Source organism: Phascolarctos cinereus, unplaced genomic scaffold (genome assembly GCF_003287225.1).
Source record: "Phascolarctos cinereus isolate Bilbo 61053 unplaced genomic scaffold, phaCin_HiC Scaffold_8;HRSCAF=390, whole genome shotgun sequence".
Classification (NCBI taxonomy): domain Eukaryota; kingdom Metazoa; phylum Chordata; class Mammalia; order Diprotodontia; family Phascolarctidae; genus Phascolarctos; species Phascolarctos cinereus.
In genome coordinates this window covers 74,097,482-74,118,199 of record NW_027556291.1, presented here as the reverse complement: position 1 = coordinate 74,118,199, position 20,718 = coordinate 74,097,482, and the positions used below count along the sequence as shown (strand labels likewise).

Genomic DNA, 20,718 nt, shown 5'->3' with positions numbered 1-20,718 from the left:
GGAGTATTTAGGAAGTTATGGCATGCCAAAAAAGCAACAAGAAAATATTTTGTTTTTTTAAAGGACTCTAGTGTTAAAAAAGATGGGATTTTGTTTCAAGGAGAAGCATCTTGGCAGAGGAGGGAGTGAGAAATCACCCAGTGTACTGGGCTATTCCCAGATGTCATCCTGCCATTTCTGCTCTGCCCAGTCAATTCAATATTCAGCTCAATCCCCAACTACAGGGTCTTTCCAAGCTACATATCCACTGATGGACTAATTCCATGGACTGCAGGTAATAAGTCTGGACAGGAGGCATTTTTCATCCACTTAACAAGCCAAATTTGTGAATTATCATGGAATTCATTTAGACTTGTTAATATTCCAGAACTTGACTCCACCAGCAAACAGGAGTAAGTGGAGGCCCTCATCGCATATAAAGAATCCCATTTTCATCTGGAATCTGCATTGGACATCAAATGCCTGGGGCAAGCATCAAATGCTGACCTGTGCTTAAGGCATACCCTGCTTCTGTTACTTCTCTGTAGTTATCTGGACCTCTGATGTTATGCCACCAAAGGGTTGAACCCTTCAAGTGGCTCCCTAGTGTCTACAGAATCAAAGTCCTCAGGCTGAATTGAAGGCCCTCTGGCTCCAATGTCCCTTTCCAGATCTACTTCATCCTCTTCCCCTTCATGTGCTCTATATTCCAAGTAAACTTAGAGGCTGTTTCCCAAGCTCATCTGGAACTCTCCCATCTCCATGCATTTGCACACTGCTATCTCCCATGCACACGTTCCCTCTACAGGACTGCCTATTGAAATCCTTCTCTTCCTGAGAGGCCAGTTCAGGTGCCACCTTCTCAGAGCACTTTGTCTGGATCTACCCTTTGCCCTGATCACATTTTACCTTCTAGTATACTTATGTGTACATCTCACTTCCCCACCTCCAATTACATTGTGAGCTTGAAGGCAAGAGTGTGTTGTTTATTATCTTTGAATCTAACACAGTCCTTTATTTCATTAATGCTGACTCTAGTTGAAATATAATAATCATTTCAGCTATGGAAGAGCCAGAGAAGCAGCATGGCCCAGTATAGAGACAGATGACCTCCTCAGGTCTCTTGCACACGTCCAGGCTGTGTGCTTCTGGTCACATGACATGTGACCTCTCAGTGCTCTAGGCAACTCTTGGGGACTAAAAGCTAGAGAGAAGGTGCCAAGTGACAATGGTAGAGGCTGAAGTTCACTATATTTAAGGCCCAACAAACACAATTTTCATGTGCTAGCCTTCAGCGAAAACAGCATTCTTAGGAAAATGTAACTAATGGTACTCATGACTTCCGCTTCCAGGAGCCAAGATCGCAGAGTAAGAAGTAAGTTGCTCTTATCCTCCCTTATTAACCTCTGAAAGCCCAGAAAATATAGCCCCAGGAAAAACCCTGGAACAGCTGAACCAGAAGAAAGACAGGGTATGGCAGTCCCATAGCCAAGGTAGCTTGAGGGATTAATGGGAAAGGTCCCTCTTGCCCTGGGGGAGGTGAGCAGTATGGAACAGGAGGCATCCCAGCAAGCTAGCGGAAAGCCCCACCTCAGCATACCAGGAGGAGATCCTGAAACCCAGGTGGTGGGGCAGGCAAACCCCAACACCTGGACCCCTGAGTGCCTCACTGAGGGCGGGGGAACTGGTGGAAACCAGCTCAGAAAACCTCCAGGTGCCTCGGCATTCTACAGCAACTGGGTCCCCCAGTGCCTTAGCAAAAATAAGGGAAGCAGCACTCCAAGGGGCCCCAGGTGGATAAGAATCCTGCAACATCCATCTGAAAGGAGCTGAAGAAAGCAAAAGGAAGGAAAGGCCTGGGAGAGCAGGCAACCTCCAGGGGCCAGACTACCCAATCTTACCCCTAGAGTTCCAGTGTTGCTGATTCTAGCCCGACACCAGGTAAGCTGCCAGAACCCTACAGCCTCCAACTGCCAGCATCGGAGGCCTTAGCACACAAAACCAATGACCAGGCCCTAGGCTCCTAACACAAGAAGCTTGGGTCAGTGCCCTCTGCTCCCCAGCAGGAGAGCTCAATTTCTTTAAAGGCCAGGAAATAAGCAAACACCATGAGCAAAAAGAAACGTATGAACTAATGGTACTCATACTACATGTCCTATAGCATTATTGTGAAGGAAGAACTTTGTGAATTTGTAAAGGGTCACATGAAATGATTGCCATTCTATTAAAAAACCTGGAATTCCTAAAAGAGTAACTGTCTTTTAGCAATTGTGCTTTGCTAAGTGAATCTTTCAAGTGGGCTAGAAGAGCCCCCAGACCTCCTTCCCACTGACTTGCATTTGTTAGAGCCAAAAAATATTACTCAGGGAAAATGGAAGGGTAGTGCTTAATGCCTTGTTTGCTCTTAAAAATCAGTAAGTTCTCCCTCTGTTTCCCTTTCTCACTGACTCATGGATAATCTAGTTATACACATGGGAGATCCATTGGTGGTGGAGAGTTTTTTGGGCTATACTTGCCTCTATTGAACCAAAAGCTCTTGGACAGTCAACAAGAAGTTGTCTCTTTGTCATCTGCATTTTTTTTTTTTGCTATGTTTGACCACCCTTTTCTGGATAGTCTCTCCCCTCTCTGGGTTTTAGTGATAATTAACCTATCCCGTTTACCTTCCTACCTGTCTAATCACACCTTCTCGGTTGCCTTTGCTGGCTCATCATCTTTATCACATCCCCAATAAGTGAGTATTCCCCAAAGACTCTCACTCAGTGATCTCATTCTTTCCCATATGTTTAACTATCATCTCTATGGCGATATCTTCCAAATTGATACATCCAGCCTCAGTCCCTTCAACTTCAGTCCTTCATTGCCTAGAAAACATTTCAAGCTAATGTTCCAAAGACATCTCAAACTTAGCAAGTCCACAACACAATTCACTGTCTTTCCCCTCAAATTTACCCTCTTTGAAACTCCCCTGTTTCATTCTTCCAGTCTCCCAAGTTCAGAACTTTGGCATTATCCGTGGCCCTTCACTCCACAGATCTAATCAGTTGTTATATTTCTCACACAGACCCCTTCTTTTTACTTACACAGCTACCACCCTAGTTCAGGCCCTTATCTCTCACCTAAATTATTGCAATTGCCTCCTAACTGGTCTCCCTGGCTCAAGTCTCTCCCCATTCTAGTCCATCTTACACAGGTGCCAAAGTGATTTTCCTTAAGTGCAAATCTGACCATGTCACTCCTCTAGACTCAATCAATACCAGTGTCTTCCTATTGCCTTTAGGATAAAATATAAACTCCTGTTTAACTTTTAAAGCCCTTTACAACCTGGTTCCAACTATCTTTCAGGGCTCAATGTACATTATATCCCCTCCTACACTCTGATCCAACCAAAATGGCCTTCTCTCTGTTCTCTTTGGTCTATGTGCCTTTGCTCTGGTTGTTCCTCATCTCCATCTCTTGGAATTTCTTACTTCCTTTAAGCCTCAGCTAAAGCACCATTTTCTATACAGAGCCTTTCTGGATTCTTCCAATGGATTCTTTCTGTATTCTTCTCTCACTTCCCACCCACACCCCCAACTACCTCATATTTAACTATTTTGTATTTATTCTCTTTGTGTTTATTTTGTACACATGGATCTATGTATTTGCTGTCTTCCTGGTTAGAATGTAAGCCCCTTAGGAGTAGGGATTGTTTCTTTGTATTTGCAATTCCAGAACTCACAAGGGAGATTTTTAATAATGGTTGAATGGGACAGAGCCAAGATGGTACAATAGAGGGAACATTGCAGCTGAACTCTCCCAACATTCCCCTCTAAACAACTTTTAAATAATGCATCAAATAGAATTCTAAAGTGGCATAACCAACAAAAAAGTCAGTGAGACATTTTTCCAGCCTAGGACAACATACAAAAAGAGAAAGAGAGGTCTAAAAAAAAAAAGAGAGAGAGAGAGGTCTATATTGGGATAGGGACTGGCAGAAAGAGTAGCACAGTAACGATGCCAGCAGAACCAGAGATGGTAAGGGCATTGAACACCTGGTCAGAAGGGGATTCCCCAAAAAAAGACTCAGAAGGGGATTCCAGGGCACCCCTGTGCTAACACTGGGTGTAGGATTGGGTGCCATTTGGCAGCTCCACGGCCAATTATGCAGTTTTAGGCCACAGTTCCAGGGAAGAGAAGAGTGCTTGCACTTAGTCACAAGGGAGTGAGGGCCTTATCCGGGTGTGAGGGAGCAGGGGCCCTACCTGGGTAAGGATCAGAGCAGAGACTGGGAGAGTAGTGACTACACCTCTCCCCTGATCACACCACCTTGGAAGCACCAAAACCTTACAAGCTCCTAAAGGTAGCTAAGAAAACAGCAGGACATAAAAGCCTGAAGCTTGCTTGGGATAGTAAGCTCCTCACATACCCCACAGCTAAGTGGAGCCCATGATCCTATTTACAATTAATTGATTTTGTCCTATAACTACCTAAAGTCATGGTTCTTTGTCTCTGCATTTGGTTCAGAAATTCAGCTGGCTCGTAATGAATGAAGTTTAAAAAGGCAGTTCTCCTGCTAATCATTGTTCTATTCTTGCCTCAAGGAAATCTATTATCCTTGAGGGATACAGGTGGATACCAAGAAGTCTGGTCCACTGTCTTTAACCTTGCAAGTGGACTCAAACAATGAACATTTCTTAGTCACAGGAGTTTAGCTTCCCACTGAGTTAGTTTAAAGTTATAATTAATGGGAAAAACTGTTATCTACCATGCCTTCAGCTCCTACGAAAATACCAAGGCATCTGGTGTTATCTGTAAGTCCTCAAGCTAGCTCTAAGAGATATATTATCCATCCTTGCCAGTCCTTGTACAATTAAGGAGGGTCCTCTCTCCCTCCTAGGATCCAGGGAGTCTTTTATCCCTGGTTCACTATCAATAGCCTCAGGATACAGATGGGACCCATAAATCAATCAAGCATCCTTCAAGACAGAAAAAGGGGCTTGCTAGCCCCACACGAGTGTGAGAAGAGCCTGGTTTTCTTATTATAACCAATCATGTTGTCCTTACCCCCATGACATTACCAACCTTATAACCAACTGTATTATTTTCCTCACCTACCCAGTTCTGTTCTTTGTTCTGTGTTTATAAAGAGGAGCTGTGTCTCCTTCTCTGAGTCATTATCTTAATTGAAGTATCCATTTGACTCACTTTATTAACAGGTTCGCACCCTGCTAATAAACTGATAAAGCTCAGAATTCTGCACCTGAGTATACCTTTATTAAATTCTATTGAGACAAATCAATGAATCAATATTGGTTAAGTGCCTACCCTACCCTCAAGGAACTTATAATTTAATGGAGACAACATGCAAACAAATATGTACAAACATATAAAGGATAAATAGGAAATATTTAACTAAAGGAAGGCACATAGAGTCCAGAGTGAAGAAACAGGCTAGAAAAATGAGCAAACAACAACAAAAAATTAGCCATAAAAGCTCAAGATTTACTAAGAACACAACAACATGAAAACTTCTGCAAGTAATGCCTCAAAGAAAAGAGCAGATTAGATACAAGTCAAATAAGAATTCCTAGAAGAGCTTTTGAAAAAAGGAACAAGAAATCATTTTAAAAATAAAATAAAAGCAGTAGAGGAAAATTTGGGAAAAGAAATGAGAGCAATACAAGAGCATTATGAAAAGAGAGCTAAGAGCTTGGTAGGAGAGGCACAAAAATAGTTCCATAAAAAGCAGAAATGGCCAAATGGAAAAAGAAGTACAAAAGCTCACTAAAGAAAATAACTCCTTAAAAAGTAGAATTTGGGGCAGCTAGGTGGTGCAATGGGTAGAGCACCGGCCCTGAAGTCAGGAGGACCTGAGTTCAAATGCAGCCTCAGACACATAACACTTACTAGCTGTGTGACCCTGGGCAAGTCACTTAACCCCATTGCCTTGCAAAAAAAAAAAAGTAGAATTTGTCGAGTGGAAGCTAATGAGGCATCATGAAAAAAATAAAACAAAGTTAAAAAATAAAACAAAGTCAAAAGAATGAAAAAATAGAAGAAAATGTGAAATATTTCATAGGAAAAAAAATAACTGACCTGGGAAATAGATCAAGGAGAGATCATTAAAGAATTACTGGACTACCTGTAAGCCATAATCAAAAAAGCAACCTAGGCAACATGTTTCAAGAAATTATGAAGAAAAATTACCCAGATATCTTAGAACCAGAGGGCAAAGTAGAAATTGAAAGAATCAACTGATTACCTCCTGAAAGAGCCTCAATGAACTCCTAGGAATATTATAGCCAAATTCCAGAGCTCACAGGTAAAGGAGAAAATACTGCAATCAGCCAGCAAGAAACCATTTAGATATCATGGAACCACAGGCAAGATCGTGTAAGATTTAGCAGCTTCTGCATTAAAGGACTGGAGGGCCTAGAATATGACATTTTGTAGGCAATGAGGAAACAAAGCTATCCGTCTTTGCAGATGATATGATGGTATACTTAGGAATCAACTAAAAAGCTACTTGAAATAATTAATAACTATAGCAAAATTGTAGGATATAAAATAAACCCACATAAATCATTGGCATTTCTATATATTACTAACAAAGCCCAGCAACAAGAAATAGAGAAATCCATTAAAAATAATTGTAGACAATATAAAATATTTGGGAGTCTACCTGCCAAGACAAACCTAGTACTTGTATGAACAAAATTACAATACACTTTTCACACAAATAAAGTCAGATCTAAATAATTTGAAAAATGCCAGTTACTCATGGGTAATATAATAAAATATTATTTTTAGAGCTAATATAATAAAAATGATAACTAATTTACTTATTCAGTGCCATGCCAATCAAACTACCAAAAATTATTTTATAGAGCAAGAAAAAATAACAATAAATTTTATCTGGAAGTATAAAAGGTTCAGAATATCAAGGGAGTTAATGAAAATAAATACAAGGGAAGGTAGCCTAGTCACACCAGATCTAAAACTGTATTATAAAGCAGCAATCATCAAAACTATTTGGTACTGGCTAAGAAATAGAGTGGTGGATCAGTGGAATAGGTTAGGTACACAAGACACAGTAGTCAATGACTTACTGTAAGACAATTACTGACTTACAGTAATCTACTGTTTGATAAACCCAAAGATTCTAGCTTCTGGGATAAAAACTCACTATATGACAAAAAATGCTGAGAAAACTGGAAAACAGTATGGCAGAAACTAGGCATGGACCAACATCTTACACCATATACCAAGATAAATTCAAAATGAGTACATGATTTAGAAATAAAGGGTGATACCATAAGCAAATTAGGAGAGCAGGGCATAGTTTACCTGTCAGGTCTATGGAAAAGGGAAGAATTTATGACCAAACAAGAGATAGAGAACATTATGAAATGCAATATGGATAATTCTGATTGCATTAAATTAAAAAGTTAAAATTAAATTTAAAAAATTAAAAAGCACAAACAAAACCAATGCAACCAAGATTTGAAGAGAAGCAGAAATCTGGGAAACAATTTTTACATCCACTGTCTCTGATAAAGACCTCATTTCTAAGATATATAGAGAACTGAGTCAAATTTATAAGAATACAAGTCATTCCCCAATTGATAAATGATCAAAAGATATAAACAGGCAGTTTTCAGATAAAGAAATTAAAGCTATCTATAGTCATATGAAAAAATGCTCTAAATCACTATTGATTAGAGAAATGCAAATTAAAAAAAACTCTGAGGTACCACCTTATACCTATCAGGTTGGCTAATATGACAAAAAAATGATAAATGTTGTAGAAGATGTGGGAAAATTGGAACACTAATCCTCCACTGTTGGTGGAGTTGTGAACTGATCCAACCACTCTGGAGAGAAATTTGGAACTATGCCCAAAGGGTTATAAAACTGTACATACCCTTTGATCCAGCAATACCACTACTAGGTCTATATACCAAAAAGGTCATAAAAAAAGAGAAAAGGACCCACATGTACAAAAATATTTATAGCAGCTCTTTTTGTGGTGGCCAAGAATTGGAAATTGAGGGGATGCCCATCGACTGAAGAATGGCTGAACAAGTTGTGGTATATGAATGTAATGGAGTACTATTGTTTTATAAGAAATGATGAGCAGGGGGCAGCTAGGTGGTGCAGTGCATAGAGCACCGGCCCTGGAGTCAAGAGGACCTGAGTTCAAATCTGGCCTCAGACACATAACACTCACTAGCTGTGTGACCCTGGGCAAGCCACTTAACCTCACTGCCTAGCCAAAAAACCAAAAACATAACAGAAAAAAAAAAAGAAATGATGAGCAGGCAGATTTCAGAAAAAACCTAGGAAGACTTACATGAACTGATGCTGAGTGAAGTGAGCAGAACCAGGAGAACATTGTGCACAGTAACAGCAACACTGTGCAATGACCAACTATGATAGACTTTGCTCTTCTCAGTAATACAATGATCCAAAAGACTCAGATGGAATATGCTATCCATATCCAGAGAAAGAACTATGGAGTCTGAATGCTGATTGAAGCACACTATTTTCTCTCTTTTTTTTTCTTTCTCTTGGTTCTTCCCTTTTGTTCTGATTCTTCTTTTGTTTTGTTTTTAGGCAATTGGGGTAAGTGACTTGACTAGGGTCACACAGCTAGCTAGTGTCAAGTGTTTGGTCTGAGGCCAGATTTGAACTCGGGTCCTCCTGATTTCAGGGCCGGTGCTCTATCCATTGCGCCACCTAGCTGCCCCTGTTCTGATTCTTCTTACACAACTTGATTAATGTGGAAAAATGTTTAATATGATTATACATGTATAGCCTGTATCAGATTGCATGCCATCTTGGGGAGGAAGGAGGGAAAGGAGGGAGAAAATTTTGGAACTCAAAATTTTATAAAAGTGAATGATGAAAATGAAAAAGAAATAAATAAAGTATAAGAAAAAAAAAAGAATATGACATTCTAGACGGCAAAGAAGCTAGGATTACAACCAAGAATAATCTACCCAGAAAAATTAAGAATAGGCCTTCAGGGGAAAAATGTATATTTAATGAAATAGAGGATTTTGAGGCATTAGTGATGGAAAGACTAGAGCTAAATAGAAAATTTGACATTCAAATACAAGACTTAAGAAGGGCAAACAAGATAAACATGAGTGAGAAATCATGAAGAACTTAAAAAGGTTTACATTCCCAAATGGGAAGATGATACATGTAACACACAAGAACTTTATCATCATTAAGGCAGTTAAAAGGAATCTACTTAAACAGAAGGCATGGGAGTGAATCTGTTATGTTGGGATGATTGCAAAAGAAAAATGGAAGGGTGAGAAAGAGGGATGCACTGGAAGAAAAGAAGAGAGGAAGAATAGGGAAAATCATCTCATGTAAAAGAAGTGCACAAGGAAGAGCTTTTACAATGAAGGAGAAAATGGGGAGGCGGCAATACTTGAATCTCTCAACTGAATTGGTTCAAAGAGGGAAGAATATATATACCCATTCATCTGAGTATAGAAATCTATCTTACCTAACACGGAAGTAGGAGGGGAAAGAGCTAAGAGAAAGGTGGTGGTGGTGATAAGAGGGAGGGAACATTAAAGGAGGCACTGGTCAGAAGCAAAACAGACTTTTCAGGGGGAGACAGGGTAAAAAATGTAAAAAAATAATTAGATAAACAGAAAAGAATAGGATAGAGGGAAATACACAGTTAAAAATCATAACTGAAAATGTGAATGAGATAAACTCACCCATAAAATGGAAGTGGATAGCAGAATGGACTAGATACCAAAATCCAACAATAAGAGACACATTTGAAAAAGAAAGACATACAGAGAGTTAAAATAAAGGGCAGGAGCAAACCTATTATGCTTCAGCTGAAGAAATAGACAGTAAAAGTCTACTACTGAGAAACATCAATTTATCTCTCTCAGAACTAGATGAACCTAAACATAAAATAAATAAGAAAGAAATTAAGGAGAGGAATTGAACTTTAGAAAAGTTAAATTTGATAGACCTTTGGAAAAACTGAACGCGAATAGAAAGTCTACCTTTTTCTCTGCTGTACATGGCACCTTCATAAAAACTTACCATGTATTAGGACATAAAAAGCTTACAACCAAGTGCAGAAAAGCAGAAATACTAAATGTAACCTTTTCAGACCATAATGCAATAAAAATTATATTGAATAAAGAGCCTTGGAAACATAGATTAAAAATTAATTGGAAACTAAATAATCTAACACTAAAGAATGAATGGGTAAAAACACATCATAGAATCAACCAATAATTTCATTAAAGATAATGACAACAATAAGACAACATAATCAAATTTCTGGGATGTGACCAAAGTCCTACTTCGGGGAAAATTTATATCTTTAAACACTTACATCAATAAAAGAGAGAAACAGCAACTCAATGAATTGGGTTATACAACTTTAAAAAAACCTAGAAAAATAACAAATTAAAAATCCCCAATTAAACATCAAAATAGAAATCCCAAAAATCAAAGGAGAGATTAGTAAAATTGAAAGTTAAAAACCCATTGAACTAATAAATAAAAGTAGGAGCTAGTTTTATGAAAAAACAAACAAACAATAAAATAGATAAATCTTTGGTTAATTTGACTTAAAAAATTACCAGCATCAAAAACAAAAGAGTCAATGTACAACCAATGAAGATGAAATTAAATCAATTATTAGGAGCTATTTTGTACAGTTATCTGCCAATGAAGCTGACAATCTAAATGAAATGAATTGGAGGCAGAGCCAAGATGGCTGAGTAAAAGCAGGAACTTGCCTGAGCTCTTCCCCCAGACCCTCCAAATACCTTTAAAAATGACTCTAAACAAATCCTAGAGCAGCAGAACCCACAAAAAGAGTGAAACAAATTTCTAGCCCAAGACAACTTGGAAGGTCAGCAGAAAAGATCTTGTGCCAGTGCAGACCCAGTCCCAGCAAACCCACAACAGGTCTCAGAGTGACCGAATCACTGGCAGCAGTGGCAGTTTCCAGACCTCTCAGTTCACAGATGCCAAGGACAACTTGGAAGGTCAGCAAGAAGGGGCTGAGTGTGAGTGGAGTGTAGTCCAGCAAACCAGGAGCAAGCCTTGTAAGTGACTGAATCAGCAGTGGCAGTGGCTGCTTCCACAGCTCTCAGCCCACAGATAGTAAAGGGGGTCAAACAACTGGTCAGAAGGAGATTACAGGGGTCTCTTTGCTAGCACTGAGGCAGGACTCTGTTGCTTTGCCCATACTCAGATCTGGGTCCCAGTCCTGGATGGCAGTCCCAGGGCAAGAAGGAGCACTAGCACACCAGAGCTTGCAGCCACGGTGGAAGGGGGACCCTCCTCGGAGTTTCAGAGCAGAGAAGAGTGCTTGTTGGTTGCTCACAGACCAGAGCACAGGCCAGGAGAGTAGTAAACACCTCTCTTTAGATCATATCACCTTGGAAGAACTGAAAATTTACAGCTTCCTAGAAGTATCTCTGAAAACAGCTGCACAAAACCCCTGAAGCTTGGGACAGTGCGCCCTCCACTCTGGAAGCAAACAGTTAAAAGTCAAGTAATAGGCTGGGAAAATGAACAAACAGTGGAAAAAACATCTGACCATAGAAAGTTATTATGGTGACAAGGAAGATCAAAACACACACTCAGAAGAAGACAATAAAGTCAAAGCTCCTACATCCAAAGCCTCCAAGAAAATATAGGAATTGGTCTCAGGCCATGGAAGAGCTCAGAAAGGATTCTGAAAATCAAGTAAGAGAGGTAGAGGAAAAACTGGGAAGAGAAACGAGAGTGATGCAAAAAAATCATGAAAAAACAAGTCAACAGCTTGGTAAAGGAGACACACACACACACACAAATACTGAAGAAAATAGCACCTTAAAAAATAGATTAGGCCCAATGGTAAAAGAAGTCCAAAAAGCCAATGAGGAGAAGAATGCCCTAAAAAGCAGAATTGGCCAAATGGAAAAGGAGGTCCAAAGGCTCACTGAAGAAAATAATTCCTTAAAAATTAGAATGGAGGGGCAGCTAGGTGGTGCAGTGGATAGAGCACCAGCCCTGAAATCAGGAAGACCTGAGTTCAAATCCAGCCTAAGACCAAAAAAAAAAAAAAAGCTTGACACTTACTAGATGTGTGACCCTGGGCAAGTCACTTAACCCCAACTGCCTAAAAAAAAAAATTAAAATGGAGCAAATGGAAGCTAATGACTTTATGAGAAATCAAGAAACAATAAAACAAAATCAAAGGAATGAAAAAATGGAAGACAATGTGAAATATCTCACTGGAAAAACAACTGACTTGGAAAACAGATCCAGGAAAGATAATTTTAGAAAATTATTGGACTACCTGAAAGCCATGATCAAAAAAAAGAGCCTAGATATCATCTTTCAACAAATTATCAAGGATAACTGCCCTGATAATCTACAACCAGAGGGTAAAATAGTAATTGAAAGCATCCACTGATCACCTCCTGAAAAATATCCCAAAATGAAAACCGCCAGGAATATTATAGCCAAATTCCAGGATTCCCAGGTCAAAGAGAAAATACTGCAAGCAGCCAGAAAGAAACAATTCAAGTATGGTGGAGCCACATTCAGGATAACACAAGATTTAGCAGCTTTTACATTAAAAGATTAGATAGAATATGATATTCCAGAGGGCAAAGGAGCTAGGATTACAATCAAGAATCACCTACCCAGCAAAATTGAGTATAATCCTTCAGGGGAAAAAATGGTAATTCAATGAAATAAAGGACTTTCAAGCATTCTTGATGAAAAGACCAGAGCTAAATAGAAAATTTGACTTTCAAATGCAAGACTCAAGAAAAGCATAAAAAAGGTAAACAGGAAAGAGAGACCACAAGGGACTTAATAAGATTAAACTGTTTACATTCCTACATGGGAAGAAGATATTTGTAACCCATAAGACCTTTCTCATTATGACGGTAATTAAGGAGTATATATAGACAGGGGACACAAGTGTGAGTTGAATATGAAGGGATGATATCTAAGAAAATAAAAATAAGGGGTGAGAGAGGAATGTACTGAGAGAAAGGGAAAAGGAGAGGTAGAATGGGGTAAATTATCTCACATAAAAGAGGCAAGAAAAAGCTTTTCCAGTGGCAGGGAAGATGGGGGAGATGAGGGGAAGTGAGTGAACCTTACTCTCATCAGAATTGGCTCAAGGAGGGAATAACATAAACACAATTGAGTATAGAAATCTATCTTACTCTACAGGAAAGGAGGAGGAGAAGGGAACAAGAGAAGGGGGTGTGTGTGATAGAAGGCAGGGCAGGTTGGGGGAGGCAGTAGTCAGAAGCAAAACATTTCTGAAGAGGGAAAGAGTAAAAGGAGAGAGAGAACAGAATAAACAAGGAGGGGAGAATAGGATAGAGGGAAATACAGTTAGCAATAGTAACTGTGAAAAAAGTTTTTGAAGCAAGTTTCTCTGATAAAGGCATAATTTCTCAAACATATAGAGAACTGACTCAAATTTATAAAAATAAGAGCCATTCTCCAATTGACACATGATCAAACGATATGATCATTTTCAGATGATGTAATCAAAACTATCTACAATCATGAAAAAATACTCTAGCTCACTACCGATTGGAGAAACGCAAATTAAAACAATTCTGAGGTATTACTTCATGCTAATAGGACAGAAAAGGTAAATGACAAATTTTGGAAGGGATATGGGAAAAATGAGACTTTGATGCACTGTTGGTAGAGGTGTGAACTGATTCAACCATTCTGTAGAGCAATTTGGAACTATGCCCAAAGGGCTATAAAATCGTGCATACCCTTTCACCTAGCAATACCACTACTAGGTCTGTATCCTAAAAACAAAAAGGAAAAGGACCTATATGTGCAGAAATATTTATAGCAGCTCTTTTCTGAGGAAGCCCATCAATTTGGGAATGGTTGAACAAGTTGTGGTATGTGTTTATGATGGAATGCTATTGTACTATAAGAAATGATAAGCAGGATGCTCTCAGAAAAACCTGGAAAGACTTGCATGAGCTGATGTAAAGTGAAATGTACTATGTACACAGTAACAGCAATATTGTGAGATGATAAGCTGCGAATGATTTAGCTATTCTCAGCAATACAATGATCCCAAAGAACTCTGAAGAACTTGTGATGAAAAATGCTATCCATCCCCAGAGAAAGAACTGATTGTATCTGAATACAGATTGAAGCATACTTTTTAAACTTTATTTTTCTTGAGTTTTTTTATCTATGTTTTCTTTAACAACATAACTATTATGGATATGTTTTGCATGACTACACATGTATAAACTATATTGAATTGCTTGCCTTCTCAATGAGGGGGGGGGTGGGGAGAGAGGAAAGGAGAGAATTTGGAACTCAAAGTTTTAAAAACAAATATTAAAAATTGTTCTTACATGTAACTGGGGAAAAACAAAATACTAAATAAATACAAAAAAAGAATTAAAAAAAAGAAATGATGAGCAGGGTGCTCTCAGAAAAACCTGAAAAGACTTGCATGGTCTGATGCAAAGTGAAATGTACTGTGTACAAAATAACAGCAATATTGTAAGATGATCATCTGTGAATGACTTAGCTATTCTCAATACAATGATCCAAGACAGTTCTGAAGGACTTATAATGAAAAAGGCTATCCATTCCCACAGAAAGAACTGATGGTATCTGAATACAGATTGAAGCATACTTTTTTTAAAACTTTCTTTATTTTTCTTTTCTATATTTTCTTTCACAACATGACTATTATGAATATGTTTTGTATGACTACACATGTATAACCCATATCAAATTGCTTGCCTTCTCAGTGAGGAGAGGGTGGGGAGGGAGCAAGTGAGAGAATTTTGAATTCAAAGTTTATAAACGAATGTTAAAAATTGTCTTTACATGTAACTGGGGGAAATTAATTAATTAATTAATTAAAAACATTAAATGGATGAGTATTTACAAAAATATAAATTGCCCAGATTAACAAAAGAGGGAGCAGAATACTTAAATAACCCTATTTTAGAAAAAGGAATTGAGCAAGTCCTAAAGGAGCTCCCTAAGAAAACATTCCCAGGACTAGATGAGTTCACATATGAATCATACCAAACATTTAAAGAGCAATTAATCCCAATACTACATAAAGTACTTGAAAAAAAATATGTAAAGAAGGAGTCCTACCAAGTTCTTTTTAAGACAAAAATATAGTTTTGACACTTTAATCAAGGAGAGCAAAAACAGAGAAAGAAAACCATAAACTAGTTTCCCTAATTAATATTGATGCAAAATTTTTAAATAGAAAAATTAGTTTTTTAAGTAAAAAATGATTTTTAAATAAAAAACTAAAGGACACTATAGCAATATATCACAAAGATCATATACCATGACCAGGAAGATTTATACCAGGAATGCAGGGCTAGTTTAATATTATGAAAACTACAAGCATATCTGACTATATCAACAACAAAATCATGTGATTATATCAACAGATGCAGAAAAAGCTTTTGACAAAATATATCAATTCTGTTAAAAACACTAGAAGACATAGGAATAAATGGAGCTTTTCTTAAAACAATAAGTAATTTATCTAAAATCAACAGTATGCATTTTCTGTAATAGAGATAAACTAGATACCTTTCCAATAAGATCAGGGGTGAAGCAAGGATGTCCATTACCATCACTATTATTCAATATTGTACTAGAAATGTTAGTTATCACAATAACACAGGAAAAAGAAATTGAAGGAATAAGAACAGGCAATGAGAAAACAAAACTATCCCTCTTTAAAAATGATATAATGGCATGCTTAGAGAATCCTAGAGAATCTATTAAAAAACTAGTTGAAATAATGAACAACAAACAACTTTGGCAGAGTTGCAGGATATAAAATAAACCTACATAAATCATCAGAATTTCAGTATATTACCAATAAAACTCAGCAGGAAGAGATAGAAATAGAAATTCCATTTAAAATAATTGCAGACAATGTAAAAAACTTGGGAGTCTACCTGCCAACACACACCCAGGACTATATGAATAAAATTACAAAACACTTTTCACACAAATAAAGACAGATCAAAACAACTGGAAAATTTTAAGTGCTCATGGGTAGGACAAGCCAATATAATAAAGATGATAATACTCCCTAAATTAATTTACTTATTCAGTGCCATACCAATCAAATTACCAAAGAATTATTTTATAGAGCTAGAAAAACATTAATAAAATTTATCTGGAGGAAGAAAAGGTCAAGAATATCAAGGGAATTAATGAAAAAAAATGTGAAGGAAGGTGGTCTTACAAAACTGTAATCATCAAAGCAATCTGGTACTATACTTACTACAAAACTGTAATCATCAAAGCAATCTGGTACTGGCTAAGAAATAGAGTGATAGATCAATGGTATAGTCTAGGTACAAAATATACAGAAATAAATGAGCACTGCCACCTAGTGTTTGATAAACCCAAAGATCTAAGCTACTGGGGCAAGAACTCACTATTTGAGAAAAATTTCTGGGAAAACCAAAAAGCAGTTAGGGAGAAATTAGTCATAGACCATGATCTCACACTGTGTATCAAGATAAACTCAAAGTGGGTATGTGATTTAAATATTAAAGGATAATATAAGCAAATTATGAAAGCATGAAAAAAATTACCTGTCAGATCTATAGATAAGGAAAGAGTTTATGACCAATAAGAGAGAGGATCATAGGAGGTAAAGCAGGTAATTTTGATTACATGAAATTAAAAAGTTTTTGCACAAAGAAAACGAATGCAGCCAAAATTAGAAGGAAAACAGGAAACCAGGGGAAAATTTATAGTATTTCTCTGATTAAAAGCCTCATTTCTCAAATATATAGGGAACTGAGTCAAATTTATAAAAATAAGAGCCATTCCCCAATTGATAAATAGTCAAAGAATGGTGAGCAGGTAGTTTTCAGAAGAAGAAAGCAAAGCTGTCAATAATCACATGGAATAATGCTCTAAATCACTACTCACTAGAGGAATGCAAATTACAACAACTCTGAGGTACCACCTCACACCTACCAGATTGGCTAACATGACAGAAAATGAAAATGACAACTGCTGGAGGGGATGTGGAAAAATTGGGACACTGTTGGTGGGGTTGTGAACTGATCCAACCATTCTGGAGAACAAATTGGAGCTATATGCAAAGGGCTATCAAACTGGGTATACCCTTTGACCCAGCAATCCCAAAGAGATCAAAGAAAAAGGAAAACGACCTATCTGTATAAAAATATTTATAGTAGCTTTTTTTTTTTGTGGTGGCAAAGAATTGGAAACTGAGGAGATGCCCATCAATCAAGAAATGACTGAATAAACTGTGGTATATGACTGTGATAGAACACTACTGTGCTATAGGAAATGATGAGCAGGATGGTTTCAGAAAAATCTGGAAAGACTTACATGAACTGAAGTGAAATGAAGTGAGCAGAACCAGGAGAACAGTATACACAGTAACAACAATATTGTAAGAATTATCAACTATGAAAGACTTAATTACTCTGATGAAGACAATGGTTCAAGACAATTCCAAAGGACTCATGTTGAAAACAGAGAGAACTGATGAACTTGGAGTACAGACTGAAGCATATTTTTTCATAACATGACTAATATGGAAATAGGCTTTTCATGACTTTGCCTATATAATGGGTATTGTATTGTCTGCCTTCTCAAAGGGTGGGGAGGAGGCTGGAGGGCGTGAGAGAATTTGAACTCAAAATAAAATTTTTAAAAAATGCTTGTTGATTGATCAAATGAATATCAATTCCTCAAATTCCTCCAAACTTTCTAGTTTCTCTTGATGGCACCACTCTCATCTCTCATCGGTCAGGGTCAAAACCTCAGTTACTGTGATCCTTTGTTCTTTCCTTACCTCTCACATTCAAATCAGCTACGAAGACTCTAGTTGCCCAACCTTTTTTACATCCATCCCATTTACTTCATTCAAGGGTCACACCAGCTCAGGCCCTCACTCACTTCTCCCTCCCCGCTGGAATACTTCAATAGATTCTAAATTATAATTTTCCCCATTCCAACCTATGCTTTAAATATTTGCCAAAGGGATTCCCCCCCAACCCCTTGCTTTAATAAACTCCAGTGGTTCCCATTACCTTTCATATTAAATACAAATTCCACTGTCATTTAAAGCCCTTCACAATCATACTCCAACTTACATTTCCAAGCATATTGCAATGTTACACATGCTATACTCTAGCCAAGCTGGCTGAGACGCTGCTCCCCAAGTCCCCAATCCATCTTTGATCTCTGTGCCTTTGCTATGGCTAGCCTCCATTCTTGGAATGTTGACCCTCATCACCTCTGCCTCTTTAAGTTTCCCCTGGTTTTCTTTAAGGCTCAGCTCAAATCTCACCGTCTGTAGGAGGCCTTTCCTGGTTACACTCACCACCCCTATCCATCACCCTGCCCCTTACTAATGTCATCTAAGATTACCTTCTATTCACCCTGTCTGTATCTTGTATATACCTATTTACATGTTGTCTCCTTCATTAGACTGTGAGCTCCTTGAGGGCAGGCACTATTTGCTTTTCTTTGTTCTCTCTCCTCATCTCTCCCTCTTATGATCCCTAAGTTTCTTCAAGGTTCAGTGCAGAGATCACTTTCTACATGGGACCTTTCCTGGACCCCCCTAGCTAGTAGTGCCTTCTTCTCCAAGGTTGTCTCTCATCTAGAGATAGTATCCTAGAGCTACAAGGAAACTTGGAGTCACCTAGTCTAATCCCCTACCCCATTTCACAGATGAGGAAACTGAGGCAGGCTCAGAAAAAGAAATTACTTTCCCAATACCAACCAGTAGTAAGCAGTTGAGCTAAGAACTGAACCCAAGTAATCTGGTCCCAAATACAACATGCTTTTCCTTTGTTTCTCACTGTTTCCTCTCTGTTTTGTATATGTATGTATGTATATGTATATACATATGCATATATATGTACACTTACACACACACTCTATTGAGGGTAAAAACTATTTGTCTATTTCTCCCCAGCATTTACTAAGAACTCAATAAATATTTGTTTGCTTGATTGATGCGGGTTATGAGGGGTGAAAGTATCAAAGATAATAGCCAAAATTTGAATATGGGAAATGGGGCAAATGGTGGTACCATCAACAGAAATAATGGTATCAGAAAAAAGAAGAGGTTTTGAAGAAAGAAAATGAGTTTGGGACATGAGGCAACAATAGGCCACCCAGAGGGAGATGTCTTATAGGCAGCTGGAGAGGAATGTCTGGAACTTGGGAAATAACTAATGGTTAGAGATGGAGCTCTGGGAGTTATATGCATAGAGATGACTCCCGAAATCATGGCAGTTAAGGAACACTCAGGGCAGAGACTGTAGAGACAAGATTATGAGTTGTAAAAATAACAGGAGCTTAATGTGTCTAAAGAACACATGCATTGTCAGAAAGAAGCCTTTTCTTAGAGCGACTAATGAATTTTTAAAAGAATTCAGCTTTATTGACATCTTTGGTCGTTACATTATATTTATTTATAGATATTACCACCCCCTAGCAGTGGGTCTTCCTTTGAAAAAAGAAAACCCAAACTGTGACATCAAATGTAACATTCTGCATGGATGGTCTCCCACCTTGCCAAGAAAAGGAAGGAAGTACATTGTCTCATTTCTTCTCTGGGTCAATTCTGCCTCATACAACTATCACACAACTACTAATGACCTTTTCTTTATTGTGTTGGAGTGACAAAAAGAAGTGAGGTGGTCCAGGAGGGCCCTTTTGGTCTGTTCTGGTCCTTACTGATGGCAAAAAGCTTAGGAAACTTCCAAGGACAGGACTATGTCCTCACTTACCTGGGCAGGGAGATAGGGAAAGTGCCTGAAGACTCTGCACTATTCCTTAGTAAGAAAATAAGAGAACTCCTGGTCAGCTGACAGTAGCCAAAAGGGAAGTACCTAGGCTAGCAGATGGAAGAAAAGGAAGACATTGATTGTGCCCAGCAAGAGGCCTATGACTCTCTGCTGGAGTGACGGTAAAATTCACGTACCCATACTCAACAACCACGTGAAAGATGGGGATGGCTCAAAATGACTAATAAGAGAAATGCAAGTTGAACAACTCTAAGGTTTTACTTTACACCAAACTGTTAAAGATGACAAAATGAAAAAAAGTTGAAGCTGAAGGGGCTGTAGGAAAGCAGGCACACTAATATAGTGGTGGTGGAACTGTAAATTGGTTCAACCCTTCTGGAAGGCCATCTAGAATTATACAAGAAAAATTAATAAACTGTTCATATGCTATGACATCAATCCCATTCTTGCGTATATGCCCCATAGAAGTCTACCACTAATTCCAAAGTCACAATATAGTCAAAGCCGCACTTTTTTTGGCAACCAAAAACTGGAAACAAAAGTAGGTGTTCATGGATTGGAGAGTTGCTGAACAAATTGTTGTGGAATATCATAGCGTCCTATTAAATGATGGTAGAATCAAATACAATGAGTCCAGAGAACTTAGGAAGACTTAGGTGAACTGTGAAGCAAGCAGAACCAGGAGCCTAAAAGTGAGTATAACCATATAAAGGAAACAGAATAAAGCCAAAGAAGGAGTAACTGTAATGAGTAGTTTGGGACCCAAAGAAGAGAAGGAAATGAGCTCTCAGCAGAAGGAGAACACAGAATGTTAGACACATTCTCAGATGCTGATTGTTCTTTGATTAGCTGTTTCTTGTTCCAAGGAAGGGTTCACCTGGGATTTGCAAATGACTATGATGTA

At 38.1% G+C, this 20,718-nt stretch overlaps 1 protein-coding gene across 1 annotated transcript in view; it reads right to left on the bottom strand.

Moving 5' to 3' along the window:
• Window positions 1–20,718, bottom strand: part of LOC110200349 (dynamin-1-like protein) — a 46,206-nt gene that overhangs the window by 19,346 nt on the left and 6,142 nt on the right.